This window comes from Rutidosis leptorrhynchoides, chromosome 2 (genome assembly GCF_046630445.1).
Source record: "Rutidosis leptorrhynchoides isolate AG116_Rl617_1_P2 chromosome 2, CSIRO_AGI_Rlap_v1, whole genome shotgun sequence".
Classification (NCBI taxonomy): Eukaryota; Viridiplantae; Streptophyta; class Magnoliopsida; order Asterales; family Asteraceae; genus Rutidosis; species Rutidosis leptorrhynchoides.
Window position 1 is genome coordinate 336,026,244 of NC_092334.1, and position 26,842 is coordinate 336,053,085.

Here is a 26,842-nt window from a genome sequence, read left to right on the forward strand (position 1 = left end):
TTGATTCAAGATAATATATATATCGATTTATTTCTGTACATCTAACTGTGGACAACTAGTTGTAGGTTATTAACGAGGACATCTGACTTAATACACTCAAATCTTTAAAACATAATAAAAATGGTTGTAATTATATTTTGATCATACTTTGATATATATGTACATATTTGTATAGGTTCGTGAATCGATCCGTGGCCAAGCCTTATTTCCGAGGAAGGAAATATCTGTGAAAGTGAGTTATAGTCCCACTTTTAAAATCTAATATTTTTGGGATGAGAATACATGCAGGTTTTATAAATGATTTACAAAATAGACACAAGTACGTGAAACTACATTCTATGGTTGAATTATCGAAATCGAATATGCTCCTTTTTATTAAGTCTGGTAATCTAAGAATTAGGGAACAGACACCCTAATTGACGCCAATCCTAAAGATAGATCTATTGGGCCAAACAAACCCCATCCAAAGTACCGGATGCTTTAGTACTTCGAAATTTATATCATATCCGAAGGGTGTCCCGGATTGATGGGGATATTCTTATATATGCATCTTGTTAATGTCGGTTACCAGGTGTTCACCATATGAATGATTTTTATCTCTATGTATCGGATGTGTATTGAAATATGAAATCTTGTGGTCTATTGTTATGATTTGATATATATAGGTTAAACATATAAATCACCAACATTTTTGTTGACGTTTAAAGCATGTTTATTCTTAGGTGAATACTAAGAGCTTCCGCTGTTGCATATTAAAATAAGGACAAGATTTGGAGTCCATGTTTGTATGATATTGTGTAAAAACTTCATTCAAAAAACATATGTTGATGTAATATATTTCTATTGTAAACCATTATGTAATGGTCATGTGTAAACCGTATATTTTAGATTATCATTATTTGATAATCTACGTAATGATTTTAAAACCTTTATTGATAAAATAAAGGTTATGGTTGTTTTAAAAATGAATGCAGTCTTTGAAAAACGTCTCATATAGAGGTCAAAACCTCGCAACGAAATCAATTAATATGGAACGTTTATAATCAATATGAACGGGACATTTCACAAATGCACTTCGTTGAAGAACCTATAGAAATCATGGAAGGAGAGGTCAAACAAACCCGTAAAAGCAACATACCTATTATTAAATTCTGTTGGAATTCACGTAGAGGCCCCGAATATACCTGGGAACGCAAAGACCAAATGATACGGAAATATCCCCATCTCGTTTCAACTGCTGATGCAAACGAGAAATGTACTTAAAACTTCAGGACGAAGTTTCTAATAACGGGGAGGTACTATAACGACCCTCATTTTTCTATTCTATATTTTTCCAATATTAAATGCCCAAACAATATAATTAAAACTTAATGATTAAACTTTAATCAACAATTGTTAAGTGTTAAGAGTTATAAAACATATTAATTAACTTTGTGCAATAATTGACAAGTTAATAAAAGATGAAAATAATAAACTGTTGGTCGACACTCACTGCCAATTAAAATTTATGCATTTATGTAATATTATAACTAATAACCTATAAGTAATAAATAAAAAGTGACATTTATATAAATAATAAAACAATTGGGAACTAAATAAAAAAAAATATATCTGCAAGTCATGAATTAGTAAAAAGTAAATAATACTTATCATGTAGTAAATGTAAAAATAATAATAATAATAATAATAATAATAATAATAATAATAATAATAATAATAATAATAATAATAATAATAATAATGAGACTAAAGAATCTTAAACAATTACATCCTTATGTTGACTAAAAAAATAAAATAAAATAATATATATATATATATATATATATATATATATATATATATATATATATATATATATATATATATATATATATATATATATATATATATAACTGGTACCACCTATTGTTGACTAAAAAATTATAAAATAAAATAAAATCATTTATTAGAACATCCTTATGTTGACTAACACTCTAATACTTGCACGATATAAACAACCCTAGACTCCTAGTTTCTCATTCACAAATCACACCAAAATCCTCTCTCAAAAACAATCTCTCCTTCTCCCTCTCCCTCTCTTATGGTATTCGGATCTTCAAGCTTGTTCTTCGTGTTCATCAAGATTTTCAAGCGTGTTCTTCATTATTTGGGTTATTTGATCTTCATCACCAAGTTTTCTTCTTGTTTCTTGTTAATCTTCATCATCATTAACAAGGTATGATCCAAAATCTTAAAACTTTTAAATCTTTCTTTCAATTCATGTTTATATTCATAATCATATTCGTGCATGATCTTAATATTCATATTATTTAGATCCTCAAAACCCTAAACCCTAATCATTAAAATACTACTTTAATTAACTAACCCTAATTAACGAAACCCTAATACTACTTATACTATTAATTAACATGTATACACTATTACTATTTGATGTTATGCGAGGTGTATACGAAATAGTTATATTTTTACTACGAAATACTATTAAATACGATACAATTTTACACAAGTTATTTATTTATTATTAGAGTGGATATACCTAAACCTTGCTACAACACTATAGGCAGTGTACCTAATCGTACAGTAGTGCAGTTTTTAATAAGTTCGGTTCGTTCCGCAGGGAGCTAGCCAAGTTTAACGCTATATTTTTAAAACTATATTTGTGTATATATATATATATATATATATATATATATATATATAAGTAGTACTATTATTATTATAAAAGGGGGTTTTTACCGTTTAGTGACCGGTTTGTCGATTTTATGTCTTAAGTCACAATTAAAACCTAATGTAAAATATTAAAAATAAATATAACTTAATTTAAAGCGTAAAGTAAATGACGATAATAAAATTGCGATAAATAAAAGTGCGATAAATAAAATGACGATAAATAAAATTGCGATAATTAAAAGTACGATAATTAAAAATGCGATAAGATATAAAATAAAGGAATTATGCTTATTTAAACTTCCGTAATCATGATGTTTGACGTGTTGATTTTAGTTTATTGCCATGGGTTAATTGTCCATTATCCTAGATTATTCAATATGTCCATACGATTTTTGTCCATAACAGTTCATCAGTCATAAATATAAAGTGCGAGTGTCCTCGTCAAATTATCCTTATATCCGAAGTCAAATATTCCAACTAATTGGGGACTTAAACTGTAACAAGGTCTTAATACTTTGTTTAATAATTACACTAGGATATCAATTGCGTGCAATCCAAGGTTTTAATACTTTATTAACAATTACACCAAGTGTCCTTGTATGTAATCCACCCCTGTTTTAATGAGTCCATTGACTATTAATCCATTTCCGTGTCCGGTTAAATGAACGATTATTAGTATTTATAAATATCCCACCCATCGTGTCCGATCGAGTGTATATGGTTATTTATAGATACGTCAAATTGTTAATCTCTATATTAAATTAACGAACTATCATTCAGTTAAACAAATATAAAGCCCATTAATAGTCCATAGTCCAATTTCCACAAGTGTCGGTCTTTTGTCCAAACCCCAATTATGGTACAAAGCCCAATAACCCCGTCTTTAATATTTAGCCCAACATCACGATTACTTCGATTTAAATAAGCATAATAATAACTTAGCTATGAGACATTAATTTAAAAAGGTTGAACATAACTTACAATGAGTATTAATCGCGTAGTGTTACACGAACAGAATTTCGACTTACAAACTTAAAACATTCGCCACTATAACCTTATTATTATTAACTTAAAATTAAAATTAAAATTAAAATTAAAATTAAAATTAAAATATAAATATAAATATATATTGAGAGTGAGAGAGATTCAATTATGTGTACATTACTCGTCGAATTCGTTGGCTATTTATAGGACCTGACCATCATTTAGCTGCCATGCGATCGCATGGCAATTGCTCTTCCAGGCCATGCGATTGCATGGCCCCCTGGGACAGCTCACATTCATTTGTTTGCTAGATTGCCGAAGGTTTTTAATATATAATATAATATATATATAATTTTAAGAATTATTTATATATTATATTATATTCATGTGCATAGTTGACTTATCATTTTAGCTTCGTTGCGTCGCGCGTTGATAGTTGGTTCATGTCCCGGTTCCGGATTTTCGAACGTCCTTTCGTACTCTTTAATATCTTGTACTTTGTGTTTCGCGGCTCGTACTCTTGTAACTTTTAGACGTTTCTCATCAATAAATTGAACCTCTTGGATTGTACTTTGTACTTTTTAGCGTTTTGGTCATTTGTATCTTCAAATTGTCGAATCTGTCTTTTGTCTTCACCATTTTATTATTTAAACGAATATCACTTGTAAATAGAACAACTGCAACCAAAAGCTTGTCTTTATTGAAGGATAATGCTATGAAATATATGTTCATTTTTAGCATTATCAAATATTCCCACACTTGGGCGTTGCTTGTCCTCAAGCAATATAGAACTTGAATAAAAACATACTTGAATCACTTCTTTATTCTTCACACTTTGTACATCAGTGATTTCTATACGGCGGTATGAACAATGATAGTAACGTTGTGGTTTACAGTCCCACATGACTTTAAAAATTTAGATCCTTTAGGAAATTGGATCTTTATGAAAACATTTGATCTTTTGAAAATTAAATCTAGCTTTTACCCTAGATAAGTTTTTCGGAATAACCCTTCACCGGTGTTTGCAAAATGTTTGTGGGTTTTGTGGGTTTCAGATTTGAAAATTTTAGCTCAAAACTTATGGTTTTGTGTCACCCACTTGCTAACCTTGTATTAGGAAAGCAACATGTCCAGTATACTTGCTTCGTATATTACCTTTCGGTAAACTACCGTCCGGTTGTAAAGGAAAGCGTTGAACAAGCAACTGTTGAGGCAATGTCCCGTGACATGCTTTTGATTATGGTCTATATCGTGTTGGATGCAATTACTATCCTTTGTAGGAGCAATAGTAAAGATCACCCTATAGTTTTTTGGTCTGGCACAAGGACCTGTCTTCGACCATGCTATGCAACCACCATTCTTACGGTTGATACCCGATTTGGTTCAGGTGACCTAATGAATTACAGATGAATTCCTAGGATTTTACGTTCAGTGGTAATGAACGCATTGAAAATAGGGTTTAAGAAAACAAATCGGTTTGTAATTTGATCAAAATATTTTCTCGTTCAAGCTCGAGTTTAGATATCATTGAATTCCATGAGTTTGAATTCTCAATCTTTAAGGTCAATCTCAAGGATTGAGTAATATCAGTCTTAAAAGCTGATTTTTGATCTTTAAGAAGATTATCCTTTCTGGGGATCTGATTTATTAGTCTTATAAGCTAATTTGCACTGTGCCCCCTATTGTACGAGACAGATCCTCTCATGGTTAGGATAAGTCTGACCACTTGGCGACCCTGTTTGATGCTGATGTCCGTGGATTTCCAGCTGATTTACGAGAAAACTTTTCAAGGTTTTTTGTAGACTCTACAACTGGTCTAGACGACAACTTCCTGACCTAAATCAAGAAGCGCGTGTCTTTTTCTCTCGGAAGACTGTACTTCCTTTTAAATTCCATTTATATTACAATAAACTGGGTAAAACTGATTAATATCGTCCAAAACAAAAGTATCTTCAATTATTTGTACAAAAATATTTGATATATGTTCTAAATAACTTGGTAACTTTTTCCCACACTTGGCTTTTATTTTCCTTTCTTTGCCTTTTTATTCTCCTCTATTCCATTTTAAATGAATTCTAGCATTTTGGGTCATTTCTCAATTTATGTCCTTTCCGAGGTAACAATAATTTCGGTGTTAACACCTAGTTTTATCGTTCATAGATATGTATAAACATGATTTTGAATTCATTTATTTGAAATTTTTTTAAAAATTTTTACTAGAATTGGGTAGTTGGTATATAAGACTAGGGCTGTTCTTTATTATCAGAGAGCACTAGATTCTAATACAACTACAGCGTTACTAGTATTTTTAATGGTAACCAAGTGTTTAAATTAAAATTTTAAAAATCCGAAAGAATTTAACCCATTCCCACACTTAAGATCTTGCAATGCCCTCATTTGCAAGAAATCAGTAACAATTTAAATTATTGAGGGTGATTAGCGTAGAAAAATGAATAAATTTTACCAAAGTTTCCAAATATATTGTTGTTTGTGTTGAATGATAAATGTGCATATCATTTGTTCATTCCGTCTGTTGTTACATCACACTTGTTTTTCGTTTTGTCGTCAAAATTAATAGCTTTTGCTGAACTTAATGCCAGTCTTTGAAAATGCGCCGTTTTACCCTGTTGTGTACATGAGATAAAATACATACAATACACATATAAACATGCATGGTAATTTGAAATAGGACTTGTAACGACCCGTCAAAATCGCTATTGACGCAGCACGTTAATCATTGATTCCACAGTGAGGTTTTGACCTCTATATGATACGTTTTGATAAAATATTTCATTCATTAAAATAAGTGACTTTCTAAACATAGAAAGTTATAAACATGTGGGCGAGTACTTAGGTATAAGCAAAACCCCAAAATACATAAGTCTTTAATTTACAGGTTGACTTCACAGTCCAATTATTTATTACACAACGCAGTTTTATTTTGAATGCAATAAACTTTGTACAAAGCATGAGAGACTCCATGCAGGCAACAAGCACATCACAGCGGAAGCATTCTAAGGACCTGAGAATAAAACATGCTAAAAAGTCAACACGAATGTTGGTGAGTTATAGGTTTAATTGCTCGAGTCATAAACATATATAAAGATAGACCACAAGATTTCATCAAAAGTTTATCAATAGATTCTACATAACAGAGCACCCTGGTAACTAAACTTAATGCTATAGTGATAATTACCCCATTCGTTTTAATACACGCAAACCAACGTGTCTTAAACTCAAATAACATACGTCCGTTAAAAGGCTAGCGCTCTAGCTCGGACGGGGATGTCAAGCCCTATGGATCCATATACAATTATTCGCGCCCACCAGTCCATATCCTATGTACTGGCAGCTACTAGTTACCAAAGCTAAGGGATTTTCGGTTTAACTCAGTGTAGAATTTTGTATGTACTTGTGTCTTATTGCGTTTAAATAAATTACATATATTCTCAGCCCAAAAATATTTAAAGTATTTAAAAAGGGAGACTATAACTCACAGTTCAATATTGCGATTCAATATTGTAGGCAAATTGCGTAGACGTAATGTTGGTAGACGACTGTATGGTTGGTCTTGGATTCAAGAACAATACCCCGAACAATACCCAATATTTCCTTATTTTAAAACGGTTTGAAACCCGAATTAAAAATACCCTCGAATTTACTTTATTATTATTAAACTTAAAATTAAAATTATAATTATAATTATAAATATAAAATATTTAGAGAAAGAACGTAATTGTGTGATATTTTCCGTCGAACAAGCTGGCCTTTTATAGTACTTTTCGATTTACTGTAGCTCATGCGATCGCATGAGTTTTCAGTGTTTTTGCCATGCGATCGCATTGCCGCCTTTTCCGTTTTTGTTTGCTAGTTCGTTGACATCAAATAGTGTTACTGTAGCAAATAGTGTTTTACTGTAGCAAATAGTGTTTACTGCAGCAAATAGTGTTTACTGTAGCAAATAGTGTTTTAATGTAGCAAATCACTGTAGCAAAGTCGTTTTCACTGTAGCACTGTAGCAAAATACGGTTTCACTGTAGCAAATAGTGTTTACTGTAGCAAATAGTGTTTTACTGTAGCAAAGTAATTTTTACTGTAGCAAATAGGGTTTTACTGTTGGAAAGTCGTTTTTACTTGTACATATATATATATATATATATATACATACATATAATTGTTCATGAATCGTTGAGAGTAGTCAAAGGTAATTGTATATATGAAACAGTTCTAAAATTTTGAGACTCAATCTAACAGACTTTGTTTAACGTGTTAAAATAATAAATCGTATAGAGAATTGGTTTAAATAAGTCAAAAATTTTCGGGTCATCAGAGGACTTAATATCCCACTTTCAAATTACAAAAATGAAATATTATTACAAAAGAATAAAAATATTAATCATTACATTAAAGTATCAAAATGTTAAGTGTTTAACATAAATAGATAAAATAATAAAAGAGAAGACATCACCAATGGAACGTTATTGATTTGGATAGGGGTTCCAGTTCATATCGTCGTTCGGGTTCCATGGTTGGTGATAGGTGTTCTGGTATGCTTGATTGGGGTCGTACAAGTCATAGGGTGGTCGCATATCGGGCTGATGTGGAGGATAAAAAGCAGGCCGAGTTGGGATGTAGTTATTTGGTACTTGATATGATAGCTGGCTCATGATTTGGTGCTGATGAACTTCCCAGCTATCGTGTTGGCGTCGCCTAGAAGTCTCATACTCATTCGCGGCTTGCCACTGCTCATACCGACGATGCCTATCCTCATTAGTCATTTCTACCTCATTTATACACTGGAAAATGTCAGTAGCACTATCCCTAATGACATCCCTAATGTCATCCGTCTCCTCCATCTCATCATCCGAACCCATCTCTACCTGTTAATGGTGGCCCTGATATTGTACTACCTGATTGCGTCTCCTAGTCAATAACTTTGCCCCTTGATAGACTTGCAAACCTAAAGTCTCGTCCTGTTCCCTACATACCATCATCGGATCCCCTTGATCCCTATCTACACCCAAATACTCTCCAATGAGAGTAACAAAAATACCTCCTCCTATTATTCCCCCTTCCTATATTCCTTCCACCATTTTGGACAGATAAAAACCAACACAATAGGGGATATTCACAAAGCTTCTAGTATTTCGAATACACTTAAGGTAAAATAGATCGTGTAAGGTCATTTTTTCCTTGTTACCTCTTTGTGTAATCGAGTTTGCTAAGAATCTATGTATTATACGAAGCTCAGCTTTATTAATATCTAAATAGGAGTGTCTTCCTCCCCGCATAAACACATTAAAATTTGACATATGCCTCCAGATGGCATTGGCGTCAAAATTCCTATCTACCTGCTCACCATGATAAATCAAATTTGTACAATCGGGTGATAGTAATTCAGCGGGAGTGTAAATCTGTAAAGCCCTGGCCATGTCCAGCATGGACATCCTGTACATCCTACGGCCAAGTAAAAATCTAAGAAAACTCTTATCGTCTAACCTATCTACATCTTTATTAAAAGCTATAGTACTCATAAGATCAACACACCACTCTTTATATACAGGCCTACGAGTGGTAAATAAACGTTCACAATCAGTAAAAGAAGAGCTACCATACCTTTGGATTAGATGCTGCCTAAATGGGTTAGCTAGGTGGACCCTTTCCAAAGGCTCCCAATCTATTACCCTTGGAACTTATACATTTTTTGTCCAAAGCTTAAATTTGTTACTTTGGTACGTCGGGTAATCTCTCCAACTTCTATCAATCCTTAAATTGGGATGCAATTGTTCTTCATGAATTGTTGGGTGTTCTATTATATGGTGAACAGGAAATACAACGTAGGCAATAAAAAATTGTGGGTCTGGTTCATAGTATGGTACATGTTGATCATAATGTTGTTGTTGTTCAGGTTGGTGTTCCGGTTCGTGATATTTCATCTCTGGCTGTGGTTCCGGAGCAGGTTGCCTAGATGATGATGATGCACCATCAGTATCAGTATTTCTCTGCAAAACACATTAAACACAAAATTTGTGCATCCAAATATGCATTAGTGTTAGCAAAATAATAAATTAAAACAATTACAATAACATGTTTAATCCATATTAAACTTATACTCATTTCCATATTTTTATCAATTCTACACTTTTTCAAATAAGCATATATGAAAATGTTTACAAAGTTCATAAGCTTTTATTTCAAACAACATGTCAAAATAATCATTACTAATAACTAAACAAGTTTCAAATGGCATTTACATCAATTTAATCAATTTCATGAATTTTAGACTTAAAAAGTCTACTTTAATTCTCAAAAATCATGTTTAGGATCAAAGTTTGGATCATTTAGCTACCTAAACATGTTACACTACTTAATTTAGAAATAATTCATTACAAAAATCAGCCATAACCTGTTTATATCAAAAAGCCCCAAATTGCTCAAGAACACAAACCCTAGATTTCTAAAAATTTGGAAGTTTTTGGCTTCAAATCATGTTAAATAGCATCAATCTAGGTTATACAAGCATAATATACTAACAATTTAACTCTAATTACACTAGAAATTAACAAAATCAAATTAGGTAAAAATTAGCTCAAGAACACTAAAATTCGAATTTAAAGAGTTTTAGGGGTGAAATCTTTACCTTCCTGCCTCCCCATCTGAATATAGGCATGATTATAGTGGATTATTGCAAGAAATTTGGTGAATTTTGATGAAAAATTGATGATTTTAGGTGTTTGTGTGTGTGTATGCTCGTGTATGTGTGTGTGAGAAATGGAGACAGAGAGCAGCTCGTTGGAAGTTAACAATCTGACCAGGTTTTCCTTGCCATGCGATCGCATGGCTTTAAAGGGTAAACCTCATGCGATCGCATGGGGTCCAGTATTTTTTTTTTATAAAAACCTTATACTTATTAAAACAAATAATAAAATTAATTTAAAAATTTGTTTCTTTTATGAGTGAGGGCGTTTCGGATCGTTGTCCTAGTTCGTCTCTCAACAAAATTTTAAAATTTGTCATTTAAAAGCGTTTGTTTTAAAAGCAAAGATTTTTGAGTTTTTTTTTTTTTAATGTTTTTGGCATAATTTAATTTAATAAGATTAAAAATAATGATAATAAAATTTCTCGTCCCTCCCTTGGGTAAATCAATTTCGGTTCAACGACCTAGTCTTCAACTCACGAAGAATTTTTAGAAATCATATTTTTAACTTAATGAAATAAAGTAAATTTTTGTTTTTAAATTCACACCAAACTTAAATTTAAAATGCATAAAATTAAAAATTTATATTATTAATATTTAAATATATTAGTTTTACAAACTTATATTAAAAATATTAGTTTTTTAAAATATTTAAAAACTTAAATATATTGGTTTTAAAAATTTACAATAATAATTTAATATTAATTTAAAAACAAGGTAACAATTAAAATTAAAAATCTTTTTGGTCTTTTATCCCACTTTAATCAATCAAATATTATCAAAAATATTCGCCCCTCTTTTGGGTAAAGTAATTTCGGCTATATTACCTAGTTTTACTCCTGGCGAATTTTTGAAATATTTTGGATTGATTGATTAAAGATATTTATACCTTAAGAATAAACGGTAAATTTCGCAGTGATGTAATAAATTTTTGTATGATATCAATAATTTCGGTTTCGCATACCTAATTTTATTGAATATCATTTTAATACTTTATAGAGAACGATTCAGCGTTTATTATCAAAAGGTTAAAAGCAATAAAATAAAAAAATAAAACTATACACACTTACCTGTGAGAAAGAATTCTCAGAGACCTGCTTTAGCCGACTCATAGGGGAGTCGTGTGATTTGGTTTTCCATAGCTATATAAGCGTAACCTCGATTCTTCAATAACTTTTCTTCTAAACATATCAACGGTCCTTCTCTGAATAGAGTAACAAATTCGGTATTTGAATATGTTTGATTGTTTGAACATTTACCTTCGTGTGACCATTTTCTGTATTTATGACATCTTTCAAGGTGTCGTGCTCTTCTTTTTGTTGCGGATTTTGATTTTCCTTTACCAAAATGTATCTTATGATGATCTTTCCTGAGTTCTTTTCTCACTTCGTCCATTTTGACTCTTATGAAGGATACCACTTCACTCGGGAGGATGTTATTATTACGTTTAGTAATTAAGGTGTGTAGTAGTAGACCATGGTTCAGATCAAAGGAATTCTTCATCTCGTAAAACCTAAAAAATAAAAATTCAGAATGGAGGGAGAAGACTAGTTTTTAGGGTCTGCTACGGAAAGACCATTCGGATTCCATTCTCGAGAACTACACGAAAACAGAATATTTAACTCTAACAGAAATTCATATTACCCTAAAAAGATTCGAATCTTCCCACACTTAGTTAGCTGTGGTGTCAAAATTGTAATTAACTTCATCTTCAACTTCCATTGGATTATCTATGTAATGTTTAACTCTGTGACCATTAACCTTAAATTCAATCCCATTTGAATTTATTAATTCTACTGTTCCATATGGGAAAACTCTTTTGACTATGAATGGTCCAGACCATCTTGATTTCAATTTTTCAGGAAATAGCTTGAATCGTGAATTGAAAAGAAGAACTCGGTCTCCTTCCTTAAATTCTTTTGAACTTCGGATTCTTTTATCATGCCATTTCTTTGTTCTTTCCTTATAGATTAACAAATTTCCGTATGCTTCATGTCTTAATTCTTCTAATTCGTTTAGTTGACTTAACCGTAGACATCCGGCTTCATGTAAATCAAGATTATATGTCTTTAAAGCCCAAAATGCTTTGTGCTCAATTTCTATTGGAAGGTGACATGCTTTTCCGTAAACGAGTTTAAAAGGTGTGGTTCTAATTGGAGTTTTGTAGGCTGTTCTAAAAGCCCAGAGTGCATCCTCCAGTTTCATGGACCATTCCTTCGGATTCGATCCTACGGTTTTCTCTAGAATACGTTTTAATGCTCGGTTGGTATTTTCAACTTGTCCACTTGTTTGTGGATGATAAGCGGTTGAGATTTTATGAGTCACTCCATAGCTTTTGAGAACTTTCTCAAGTTGATTGTTACAAAAATGAGTACCCCGATCACTTACTAAAGCTTTCGGTGTTCCGAACCTAGCAAAAAGACGTTTTAAGAAACTGACTACAATCTGTGCATCGTTAGTTGGGAGAGCATGTGCTTCCACCCATTTAGATACATAATCAATGGCAACGAGAATGTAGAGATTATTATGAGATTTTGGAAATGGACCCATAAAGTCAATACCCCAAACGTCAAATACTTCACATACTTGAATGACATTTTGTGGCATTTTATCACGTTGACTTATTTTTCCGGCCCTTTTATAAGCATCACAGGATTTACAAAGAAGGTGTGCGTCTTTGAAAATTGTAGGCTAATAGAATCCAACATCGTAGACTTTTCTTGCTGTAAGTTGAGGCCCATAATGCCCTCCTGTTGGTCCTGTGTGGTAATGGTTTAAGATTTGACTAGCTTTATCTCCGAATACACATCAGCGTATTATTCCATCGGGACAACTTTTAAACAAATGTGGATCTTCCCAAAAATAGTGCTTTTTATCACTAAAGAATTTGTTTCGTTTTTGGTACGACAATCCTTTTTCAAGGAATCCACATACTAAATAGTTTGCATAATCTGCTGTGACGATCGCCCCAAATCCATATGGACGAACACGTCATTCATCAATTTCATTGCGAGGTATTTGACCTCTATATGATACGTTTTGTAAACATTGCATTCTTTTAAAAGGCACACCATAAATGAATATTTAAATCAAAGGTTTTCGACATCTGATGATATCTACATATAGACAATCACCGTAAATAATAGTTTACAATAGTACTTCCGTTGACAATGCAGTCAAAATAAGATACATGGTGATGATTTGGTGAATGCAACGTTTCCTTGAAAAATATTCCATGTAAGACTCCATGCACATAGCTTGTCAAACATATAAGCAAACAGCGGAAGACTTCTAGGGAACCTGAGAATAAACATGCTAACAAGTGTCAACACAAAGGTTGGTGAGTTTATAGTTTTAATGTTTCGCATAATCTGTATATAAAAGTGGATCACAAGATTTCAGTTGTTTCATCCAGAAACGTTTATCAAAAGATTCTACATAACAGAGCACCCTGGTAACTAAACTTTAATGTTATAATGATAAATACCCCATTCGTTTTAATACACGCAAACCAACGTGTCCTAAACTCAAATAACACACGTCCGTTAAAAGGCTAGTGCTCTAGCTCGAACGGGGATGTCAAGCCTTATGGATACATATACTGTTATTCGCGCCTACCAGTCCATATCCTATGTACTGGCAGTTACTATTTACCAAAGCTAAGGGATTTTCGGTTTAAACTCAGTGTAGAATTAAGTATGTACTTGTATCCATTGCATTTAGAATAAATTGCATGTATTCTCAGCCCAAAAATATATTGCAAAAGCAATTAAAAAGGGATCATATGAAACTCACCTTAGCAGCACATAAAGTTGTTCATCGTAATGTGACCGAAACTCGGAATATCAAATAATCGTAGATCTCAACCTAGAGAACATATGTTGGTCAATAAATGTCTATCAAGCTAGGTCTGGTCATAGTGTATCACAATCCTAATGCTCGAGATCGACATACAAAAGTTATCCAAAGTCGTTTCAAAAAGTCAATTTTTACAATAGTTCAACAAACGAGACGTACCTTATATAAGGATTCATTTACTCGGCTGGTAATATTTAAAAATCCATTTTATCAATCTTGTAAACAAGTTGTTTAAATCTTAATTGCAGATTCAAAAGCAATTTCAATTAACGTCAATCATAATTCAGTTGATCATATCTTTTAATCCGTTCATTGAACTTATTCGATATCTAAATGAAAAGTTATTGATTTTTCATTAGCTTTCCAAAAACATGTATATCATATACCTTTTACTAGTAATATATGTATTTAATTCGTAATTCAATTTAAACTGTTTAATGACGAAATTTAGCATACTGGCATGCCTAAACATATATACTCGAGCACTAGACATGGATACACAATTAATATATAAAAGATAAGATATGAATGCTTAGGTATCAATATTGTGATTTCATATTGCAGGAAAGTACGTAGACACAACGAATATGATAAACACTAGGTTTGACTTATAAATAATACCCATTAACATTACCCATAACCTCCATAGCTATAACCCATAATTTCCTTAACTTTATCCCTCTCAAAAACCCATTTTTGAAAGTGACACGCTCATAATTTCGTCGTAGTATTTTATGTATATTACTAATTAATAATTAATAATACTAATAATTAATAAGATTAATAATAATATTAATAATAATAATAATAATAATAATAATAATAATAATAATAATAATAATAATAATAATAATAATAATAATAATAATAATTTAAATACGGAGGAAGTAATATAAATAAATATGTGTGTGTGACAAACAACTGAACTCGCGAGCTTTTATAATGTTTTCTGAATCTGATGCCCATGTGATCGCATGGGCTTCTAGTGCAAATGCCATGCGATCGCATGGCCTGCCTGGACAGCTCACATCTCTTTTGTACACTAGCTTGTCGACATAATATTATAATACAAATATAATAAATAATTTATATAATTAATTAAATATTATATTAAATTCATGTGCATAATTGACATGTAATTTTCGTCCCGATAAGTCGTACGTTGTCACTCGACTTCTGTCCCGGTTCCGGTTTTTTGAATGTCCTTTCGTATACTGAGAAAACTTGCATTTTACGTTTTGGGATACGTACCTTTGTCAAAATATAGCCTTAAATTATCCCTAAACTATATCACTCGAAATATAATTTATACATTTGAGTATTTTGGTCATTTACTTTTATAAATCAATGTCTCGTTATTTAATCAGGTATATCCAAATCCAAAACGTTTTATATCTAGTTAAATATTATATTTAATCATTTTAATATATATTTTTAATATTAATAAACACGTTTTAAATTACACACCGCAAGTCATTCATAGCTTTAATTCTAACAGTTAATATTTCTTATTATTGTATGTGTCCAAATTACGTTATTTAAACAAAAACTTTACCATATATTTCGAATACCATTAAAAAGGAATAATTTCTTAAATCAATGTAGACCTTACAACAGAGACTCGTAATAATATCATAATCCTTAAAGGACTCAGTAAATATCTTTTAATTCAATCGTTTAACATAACATTTTAACTTCGTAGTAAAATATATCAATCAGATAATCAAACCAATAAGTTTAATGCACAGTATCGTTTACTTAACACTTTGTTACGTTTTCAAGTTATAGTATAGGTATCTATTTACATATAATTGTTCGCGAATCGTCGAGGACAACCGAAAGATATTTTGAATAGTTCAAAATTTTGAGATTCAGTTTAACAGACTTTGCTTATCGTGTCGAAAACATTAAATCATTTAAAGATAAAGTTTAAATTTGGTCAGAAATTTCCGGGTCATCACAGTACCTACCCGTTAAAGAAATTTCGTCCCGAAATTTAAGTGAGGTCGTCATGGCTAACAATAAAAATGTTTTTATAACGAATATGAGTTGATAAATAGAATTTTATCACCGTTGAATAATATCGATAAAACAATCCGATTTCTCAAAGCGTATGAGAGAAGTTATCGTAAAAGAGTGAAATGAAAGAATAGAGATTCGTCTTAACTTTTGACGTAGTTACGATTGATTTCCGAAATTGAAGGAATAGAAAATCTTCATAATCTAAATAAGATTTGATTCTTCGAAATTTAAGGAAATTGAGATTTCTTTTGATTAAATACGTAATCTGCCTCGATTGCTATGTCTGATATTTCGCTATAAATTGACTTCTTCCGTTCCATTTATTTTCATCACTCCTATAATCTTCTTCCTTATTTCATACTTCCAAAAGATTGTGAAATGCTTAATCCAGTTCCGATTCTTGATATTTTCTTGGCTATCGTATCCTTCATTCTTCTTTTTCATCTGCCACCAGAGGACGTTATTTTCTTCTACTATTACCTTGGGGTTATAGTATTTTTCATTCTCCCGTGTCTTTATATTGCTATACGCATTGATATACACGGTTTGTAATATATGTGTTGTTGTCAGGCTTTATATTTTCCCTTATATTTAGGAGCTCCATGCTTTCGTTTTTCCTTCCCGACTTCAAGTCAAGCGAATAATGGTCCAGAATTCGTAGGTATGAATTTCGGAATGAACATAATTAATTTTCTAAGAAAGAAACAGTAATGGCACAATCTGACTTGTCAAATTACCAGAATACCTCGAAAAAGACCGAATCATCAAGAAAAATATTTTCTTGATATGTTTAGAGGTTAAATAGAATGAAAGAGTTATGTAACATGGTTCATGATGAGGGTATGATCTGTGAATCTTTATCACGTTCCATTAGAAACTCAGCATGACTTACTGTAATATAATCACGTTGATCAAGTGTCATTATATTATACTAACTCATGCTTCAATTCCCAACACTACTTCAAAAACATCCATTTTTCTAAATTTTCAGAAATTAGAAACTAAAATAGTTTCTTTTATGATGTAACACCGATAGCGTGAAGAGATAAATGATTTCAGATAAGAATAGTTATGAAAATATCTTCAGAAATATGGAGGATATTTATAACGGAAGATACGATGATATCTTAGAATATTTAAGATAAGATGATGATGAAGAATATTGTCCGCAAAAGTTTTTAGAGTAAGGAGCAAGGTATTTGCTAAGGATTTCGGCAGACACTAAATCATTTCTATTCTTTGAAGGTAGATTTCATTTTTGTGATTTGTCCACAGCCTCCTTCATGGTCTGCCCAATCCGTTTTATAGTTCCAAACCTTCTCTTTTTCTCAACTTTACCACCATACTATTCTTTATCATCAAACTTTTGACTGTTAAGGTCGTTTACAGTTTTTGCTGCTTCATCAGCATTTTTTCAAAATTCGAAGAACTAGTTTCGTAGTTTGGGGTGTTTTTCAGAAACTTCACATTCGAAGTATGTAAGTCTAGAAGATAGATGTTATCTATATATAACTGTTTTCGTAGAAAATGCTGCGAGATTCAAAATACTGATTGCTAATTCCTGGTGGTTGGTATGGCAATTATTGTTACAAGATGTGGATGAGTACATGATTTTCAATGAGTATAAGGATTTTTCGAAAGGTCAAGGATTAATAAAGTTGTTGGTAAATTTACTGCTAATGTGGTGGAACATGAAAGATTCTCCGGTAACAAGAACGTATATGTCAAAGTTACAATAAGACTAATCTGAAAAGTCGAAGTTGACTGGTTGGAAGTGTGATAAAACGGGATACTTTGAAAAGGATTGCAAGATTATTTTCGGTAATAACAATGCTAAAAGATCTTTCACAGTTTTGAAGTCAAAGTATAGTTTTGAAAGATGTAGAGATCTAAGAATGATGTCACTTGTTAAATCTTGACTTGGATTCCGTTCTGTCAGAATATATAATTGAATTTGTATGAAAACGATTGTATATCGCTGTGAGTATAGTTAATAATTTTTGATTCAAAGTTGAAGAATGTACAGTGTAACATATTAATTGTGAACTTATATACTTCCCGAGTATTACCTACCCGTTAAAAATTTTACAATTAATATTTTGTACAAAAGAATTTTCATTACAGTCTTTATGAAAATATATGTATGTATATTTTCTTCAGATGCAATACAGATTTAATGAGTTAATATCATATTAAACCCATTTGATTTTAGGCTTAACTTAGAAATGAATATTCTCTAAAATATTTAAAGATCATATAATTTTCGTGGAATATTTCACTAATGAAATCAATACTTCATTATTTATTCTTATTGATATTCCTTGGTGTTGATGCTTGTGGAATTCTTGTAAACTTCTCAAGGTGCAAATGATGTTTTCTAGAAAGTTTCGAGTACATCGAAATTGAAAATGTAAAATCACTTATGTAATTGATTAATACACTTGGTTTATTATGAAATGGAATTCATTGGGTTGAAACAGAGATTGTAGTTAACAATGGTTAAGTTGTTAAGGAAGGATGTACATCATTGCATATTAGTAATATGAACTAACCGAGTAGTACCTACCAGTTAAGATTCACAACTAATAGCTTAGTACGAAAAGATTTATTTTGATTTCAAAATTCATATATATTAAATATACATAAAATTTCTTTAGGGGAAATGAGTTAATACTTTATCGGTTATTGTTGCTGATATTTCTTGGTAACTACGGTGTGTATGACGTTGATGCTCGTGGAACAGATTGTGAAGTTGAGGTTTGCGATGCGGATGTTGTTGGTGGTGGTAATGGTACTGTTGGTGTTGTTATCGGTGGTACTGTTGATGCCGGTGATGCTGCTGGTGCTTGTAACCTTTGCACCGTATTCTCCAAAGCCACTACCCGAGCGCGAAGCTCGTTGACTTCTTCTACTACACCGGGATGATTGGCGGTTCGGACGAGCGGATGAATAAGATCCAAAATTTGAGATAATATATTATCGTGACGAGATACTCTGGAAATGAGAGAGAAAATGGTGTCTCAAACAGGTTCGCCGGTAAGTGCTTCAGGTTCTTCGCCAAGAGGGCAATGTGGTGGATGGAAGGGATCGCCTTCTTCTTGTCTCCAATAATTAAGTAGGCTACGAACCCATCCCCAATTCATCCCAAATAGGTGATGGCTGATTGGTTGATCCATTCTGGTTACACTGTCTTCGGAATTCAGGTGAATATCCATATCGGAATAGCTGTCGGAGTTTAAGGAATTTGAACTAGATACGGGATCCATCTTGTATAATTAGGGAGATGATTTTTGATATGAATTAGATTATAGAATTTAGTTTGGTATTCTTCAATACATAATTTACATATGTATATATAATACCAAATTCCATAAATCACGGAGGAATTTTCGAAAGATGTCAGGAAAAGTTTACAGTAACAGATACGCTAAGATATGAATTTTTGTCTATACACTATTTATTCAATAAATGTAGGAAAACGTGTCTTGACTTAAGAATGACAAGCAGGTAATTTCCGACAAGAAATGATAAGCAAAACTTTTAACATGCAGACACGGTCGAAGTCCAGACTTACTAATGCATCTAAACAACTATCAATTAGACACACTCATGCAAGACCTGGTTCGCTAGGACCAACGCTCTGATACCAACTGTGACGATCGCTCCAAATCCATATGGACGAACACGTCATTCATCAATTTCATTGCGAGGTATTTGACCTCTATATGATACGGTTTGTAAACATTGCATTCTTTTGAAAAGGCACACCATAAATGAATATTTAAATCAAAGGTTTTCGACATCTGATGATATCTACATATAGACAATCACCTAAATAATAGTTTACAATAGTACTTCCGTTGACAATGCAGTCAAAATAAGATACATGGTGATGATTTGGTGAATGCAACGTTTCCTTGAAAAATATGCCATGTAAGACTCCATGCACATAGCTTGTCAAACATATAAGCAAACAGCAGAAGACTTCTAGGGAACCTGAGAATAAACATGCTAAAAAGTGTCAACACAAAGGTTGGTGATTTCATAGTTTTAATGTTTCGCATAATCTGTATATAAAAGTGGATCACAAGATTTCAGTTGTTTCATCCAGAAACGTTTATCAAAAGATTCTACATAACAGAGCACCCTGGTAACTAAACTTTAACGTTATAATGATAAATACCCCATTCGTTTTAATACACGCAAACCAACGTGTCCTAACCTCAAATAACACACGTCTGTTAAAAGGCTAGCGCTCTAGCTCGGACGGGGATGTCAACCCTATGGATCCATATACTGTTATTCGCGCCCACCAGTCCATATCCTATGTACTGGCAGTTACTAGTTACCAAAGCTAAGGGATTTTCGGTTTAAACTCGGTGTAGAATTAAGTATGTACTTATATCCATTGCGTTTAGAATAAATTGCATGTATTCTCAGCCCAAAAATGTATTGCAAAAGTAATTAAAAAGGGATCATATGAAACTCACCTTAGCAGCACATAAAGTTGTTCATCGTAATGTGACCGAAACTCGGAATATCAAATAATCGTAGATCTCAACTTAGAGAACATATGTTGGTCAATAAATGTCTATCAACCTAGGTCTGGTCATAGTGTATCACAATCCTAATGCTCGAGATCGACATATAAAAGTTATCCAAAGTCGTTTCAAAAAGTCAATTTTGACAATAGTTCAACAAATGATACATACCTTATATAAGGATTCATTTACTCGGCTGGTAATATTTAAAAATCCATTTTATCAATCTTGTAAACAAGTTGTTTAAATCTTAATTGCAGATTCAAAAGCAATTTCAATTAACGTCAATCATAATTCAGTTGATCATATCTTTTAATCCTTCATCGAACTTATTCGATATCTAAATGAAAAGTTATTGATTTTTCGTTAGCTTTCCAAAAACATGTATATAATATACCTTTTACAAGTAATATATGTATTTAATTCGTGATTCAATTTAAACTGTTTAACGACGAAATTTAGCATACTGGCATGCCTAAACATATATACTCGAGCACTAGACATGGATACACAATTAATATATAAAAGATAAGATATGAATGCTTACGTATCAATATTGTGATTTCATATTGCAGGAATGTACGTAGACGCAACGAATATGATAAACAATAGGTTTGACTTGTAAATAATACCCATGAACATTACCCATTACCTCCATAGCTATAACCCATAATTTCCTTAACTTTATCCCGCTCAAAAACCCATTTTTGAAAGTGACACGCTCATAACCTCGTCGTAGTATTTTATGTATATTACTAATTAATAATTAATAATACTAATAATTAATAAGATTAATAATAATATTAATCTTAATAATAATAATAATAATAATAATAATAATAATAATAATAATAATAATAATAATAATAATAATAATAATAATAATAATAATAATAATAATAATAATAATAATAATAATAATAATAATAATAATTTAAATACGGAGGAAGTAATATAAATAAATATGTGTGTGTGACAAACAACTGAACTCGCGAGCTTTTATAATGTTTTCTGAATCTGATGCCCATGCGATCGCATGGGCTTCTAGTGCAAATGCCATGTGATCGCATGGCCTGCCTGGACAGCTCACATCTCTTTTGTACACTAGCTTGTCGACATAATATTATAATATAAATATAATAAATAATTTATATAATTAATTATATATTATATTAAATTCATGTGCATAGTTGACTTGTAATTTTCGTCCCGATAAGTCGTACGTTGTCACTCGACTTCTGTCCCGGTTCCAGTTTTTCGAATGTCCTTTCATATACTGAGAAAACTTGCATTTTACGTTTTGGGATACGTACCTTTGTCAAAATATAGCCTTAAATTATCCCTAAACTATATCACTCGAAATATAATTTATACATTTGAGTGTTTTGGTTATTTACTTTTATAAATGAATGTCTCGTTATTTAATCAAGTATATCCAAATCCAAAACGTTTTATATCTAGTTAAATATTATATTTAATCATTTTAATATATATTTTTAATATTAATAAACACGTTTAAAATTATACATCGCAAGTGGACCTCACAACAGAGACTCGTAATAATATCATAATCCTTAAAGGACTCAGTAAATATCTTTTAATTCAATCGTTTAACATAACATTTTAACTTCGTAGTAAAATATATCAATAAGATAATCAAACCAATAAGTTTAATGCACAGTATCGTTTACTTAACACTTTGTTACGTTTTTAAGTTATAGTATATGTATCTATTTACATATAATTGTTCGCGAATCGTCGAGAACAACCGAAAGATATTTTGAATAGTTCAAAATTTTGAGATTCAGTTTAACAGACTTTGCTTATCGTGTCGAAAACATTAAATCATTTAAATAAAGATAAAGTATAAATTTGGTCAGAAATTTCCGGGTCATCACATCTGGAAACCATAGAATTTCATTATAATTGATCTTCAAAAGATATTCATTAGGAAAGTTGTCTTGTATGGCCGATTCATTTAGAACTTCTAATTCGGGATTTTCAAGACGAGAAAGATGATCAGCGGCGAGATTTTCTGCTCCCTTTTTGTCTCGGATTTCAATATCGAACTCTTGTAAGAGTAAGATCCAACGGATTAATCATGGTTTAGCATCTTGTTTTGAAAATAGGTATCTAAGAGCAGAATGGTCGGTATAGACCACCGTTTTTGCTAGAACGAGATATGAACGAAATTTGTCAAAAGCAAAGACAATAGCAAGGAGTTCTTTTTCAGTAGTTGTGTAATTCGTTTGTGCTCCTTGTAACGTCTTACTAGCATAATAAATAGGTTGAAATCATTTTTCAATCCTTTGTCCTAAAACGGCTCCCATTGCAAAATCACTTGCATCGCACATAAGTTCAAATGGTAAATTCCAATTTGGAGTTATCATGATCGGTGCATTAGTGAGTTTTTCTTTAAGAATATTAAAAGATTTGATGCATTTATCTGAAAAGATGAATGGAGCATCCTTTTCTAGGAGTTTATTCATAGGAGTGGCAATTTTAGAAAAATCTTTTATGAAACGTCGGTAAAAATCGGCATGCCCTAGAAAACTCCTAACTCCTCTAACATTGGTGGGATGTGGAAGTTTAGCAATTACATCTATTTTAGCTCTATCCACTTCAATTCCTTCCTTTGAAATTTTATGACCAAGAACGATGCATTCTTTAACCATGAAATGGCATTTCTCCCAATTAAGAACTAGATTTGATTGTTCGCATCTAATAAGCATTCGTTCAAGATTAACTAGACATGTTTCAAATGTATCACCGAAGACTGAAAAGTCATCCATGAAAACTTCTATGCATTCTTCTATCATGTCATGAAAAATCGCCATCATGCACCTTTGAAAGGTTGCAGGGGCGTTGCAAAGTCCAAATGGCATGCGTTTGTAAGCAAAAGTACCATAAGGTCACGTGAATGTGGTTTTCTCTTGGTCCTCAGGTACTATTGGAATTTGAAAGTATCCGGAAAAACCGTCAAGAAAACAATAGTAACTATTCCCGTCTAATCTTTCCAACATTTGATCAATGAAAGGTAAGGGAAAGTGATCTTTTCTGGTGGCGTCATTTAATTTTCTATAATCTCATTTTTTTTCATTTGTGATGACAGTCATGCCACCCTTCTTAGGTACACATTGAACTGGGCTTACCCATGGACTATCAGAGATTGGATAAATTAAACCTGCATCTAACAGTTTAATAATTTCTTTCTTAATAACATCTTGCATATTAGGATTTAGTCTTCGTTGGCGTTGCACATATGTTTTATGGCCTTCTTCCATAAGGATTTTATGTGTGCAATACGAAGGACTTATTCCTTTAATATCATGAATCTTCCATGCAATAGCTGGTTTATGAGCTTTTAGCACAAAAATGAGTTGAGATTTTTCATTTTTTGTAAGAGAAGACGATATTATTACAGGTAATTCAGATTCACCATGTAAACGTATTCCAAATGGTTTGGAAGTGGCTTTAACTCTAATGTCGGCGGTTCTTCTATCGATGATTTGTATCGATATCTGTCTTCCTCTTTTAGCATTTGAAGTTCTTCTGTTGTTGGTTCGTATTCATTAGCCATAAGTGCGGCTAACATTTCGGCTTCATCAATTGGTTCAGTTCCTTCTCCTAAAGAACATTCTCCTGTTCCTTGTAATTCTGGAAATTCTTCTAACAATTCTGCTTGTGAATCTATAGTTTGAATATAATAACATGTATCATCTGCAGATTGCGGTTGTTGCATGGCTCTATCAACAGAAAAGGTAACACTCTCGTCCTCTATACTTAGGGTCAGTTTCTTACCGAACACGTCTATTATTGCTTTAGCCGTGTTTAAGAATGGTCTTCCTAATATGAGAGGAACTCGAGAATCTTCTTCCATGTCCAGAATAACAAAATCTACTGGAAATACTAAAGTACCAACTTTAACTAGCATGTTCTCCATTATCCCTCTAGGATATTTTACTGATCAATCGGCTAGTTGTATGCTTATTCGTGTTGGTTTCAATTCTCCGAGGTCTAGTTTAGCGTATAGTGAATACGGAATTAAATTTATACTAGCACCTAAGTCTGTCAATGCTTCTATTGAACTAAGACTACCCAGAAAACATGGAATTGTGAAACTTCCTGGATCTGATAATTTTTCTGGTATCTTATTCAACAGCACTGCAGAACAATTAGCATTCATAGTAACAGCCGAGAGTTCTTCGATTTTCTTTCTATTTGTGATTAGATCTTTCAAGAATTTAGCATATCTTGGCATTCCTGAAATCACATCAATGAAAGGAAGATTTACATTTATTTGTTTAAACATATCCAAGAATTTGGATTGTTCGGCTTCAAGTCTTTCTTTTCTCATTTTACTTGGGTAAGGAAGTGGTGGTTGGTATGGTTTAACATAAGGCTTTGCCTTAACTGTATTATCTTCATTAATCTTTTCAACTACCAGTACTTTTTCCTTTTCTTGCTCAGATTGTGGTTCTTGTGTAGTAGGAATAGAGTCATTAGAATTTACAGGTATTTCAGGTGGTTTAAGTGTAATACCACTTCTTGTGGTAATGGCTTTAGCTGCTTCATTCCGGGGGTTAGCATTTTAATCACTAGGTTAAAAGGACACCACCTAGATTATCAGAAATGATAATCTAAAATATCACACTTACACACTACCAATACATATTGGTTTACAATATTAATATGTTACAACAAAGTAAATTTTGAATGCAGTTTTAAACAATATTATACAAGCATGCTGACTTCAAATCTTGTCCATATATTAGCATGCAACAGCGGAAGCTCTTAATAATCACCTGAGAATAAACATGCTTTAAACATCAACAAAAATATTGGTGAGTTATAGGTTTAACCTATATATTTATCAAATCGTAATAATAAACCACAAAATTTCATATTTCAATATACATCCCATACATAGAGATAAAAATCATTCATATGATTCGAACACCTGGTAACCGACATTAACAAGATGCATATAAGAATATCCCCTATCATTCCAGGACATCCGTCGGACATGATAAAAACAACATCGAAGTACTAAAGCATCCACTACAACGGATGGGGTTTGTTGGGCCCAATAGATCTATCTTTAGGATTCGCGTCAATTAGTAGACTGGTTTACTAATTCTTAGGTTACCAAGTAAAAGGGGCATATTCGGCTTCGATCATTCAACCATAGAAAGTAGTTTCATGTACTTGTGTCTATTTTGTAAAACATTTATAAAGCTCCATGTATTCTCATCCCAAAAATATTAGATTTTAAAAGTGGGACTATAACTCACTTTCACAGATTTTTACTTCGTCGAGAAGTAAGACTTAGCCACTGGTCGATTCACGAACCTATAACAAATATGTACATATATATCAAAGTATGTTCAAAATATATTTACAACATTTTTTAATACATTTTACTATTTTAAGTTTATTAAGTCAGCTGTCCTTGTTAGTAACCTACAACTAGTTGCCACAGTTAGATGTACAGAAATAAAGCAATATATATTATCTCGAATCAATCCACGACCTCGTGTATACAAGCCTCATGCTAGATCACAACTCAAAGTATATAATATTTTGGAATAAACCTCAACCCTGTATAGCTAACTCCAACATTACTGCATATAGAGTGTCTATGGTTGTTCCGAAATATATATATAGATGGGTCATAATATGAGATGTCAAAACATTGTATTCGTGTCTATGGTATCCCAAGATTACATAATATATTAGAATACAAGTATAATACAATATGAGTTAGCTAGGATATGATTAATATAGATTTGTTACCATTTTTCACGTAGTTACAACAAGGAAAAATATCCAATCTTGTTTTACCCATAACTTCTTCGTTTTAAATCCATTTTGAGTGTTTCAAGTTGCTATGGTTTCATATTGATCTTAAGTTTATGAATCTAAACAGAAAAAATATAAGTTTATAGTCAAAAATACAGGTTACAAGTCATTTTTGTAAAGGTAGTCATTTCAGTCGAAAGAACGACGTCTAGATGACCATTTTGGTAAACATACTTCCACTTTGAGTTTAACCATGATTTTGTGATAT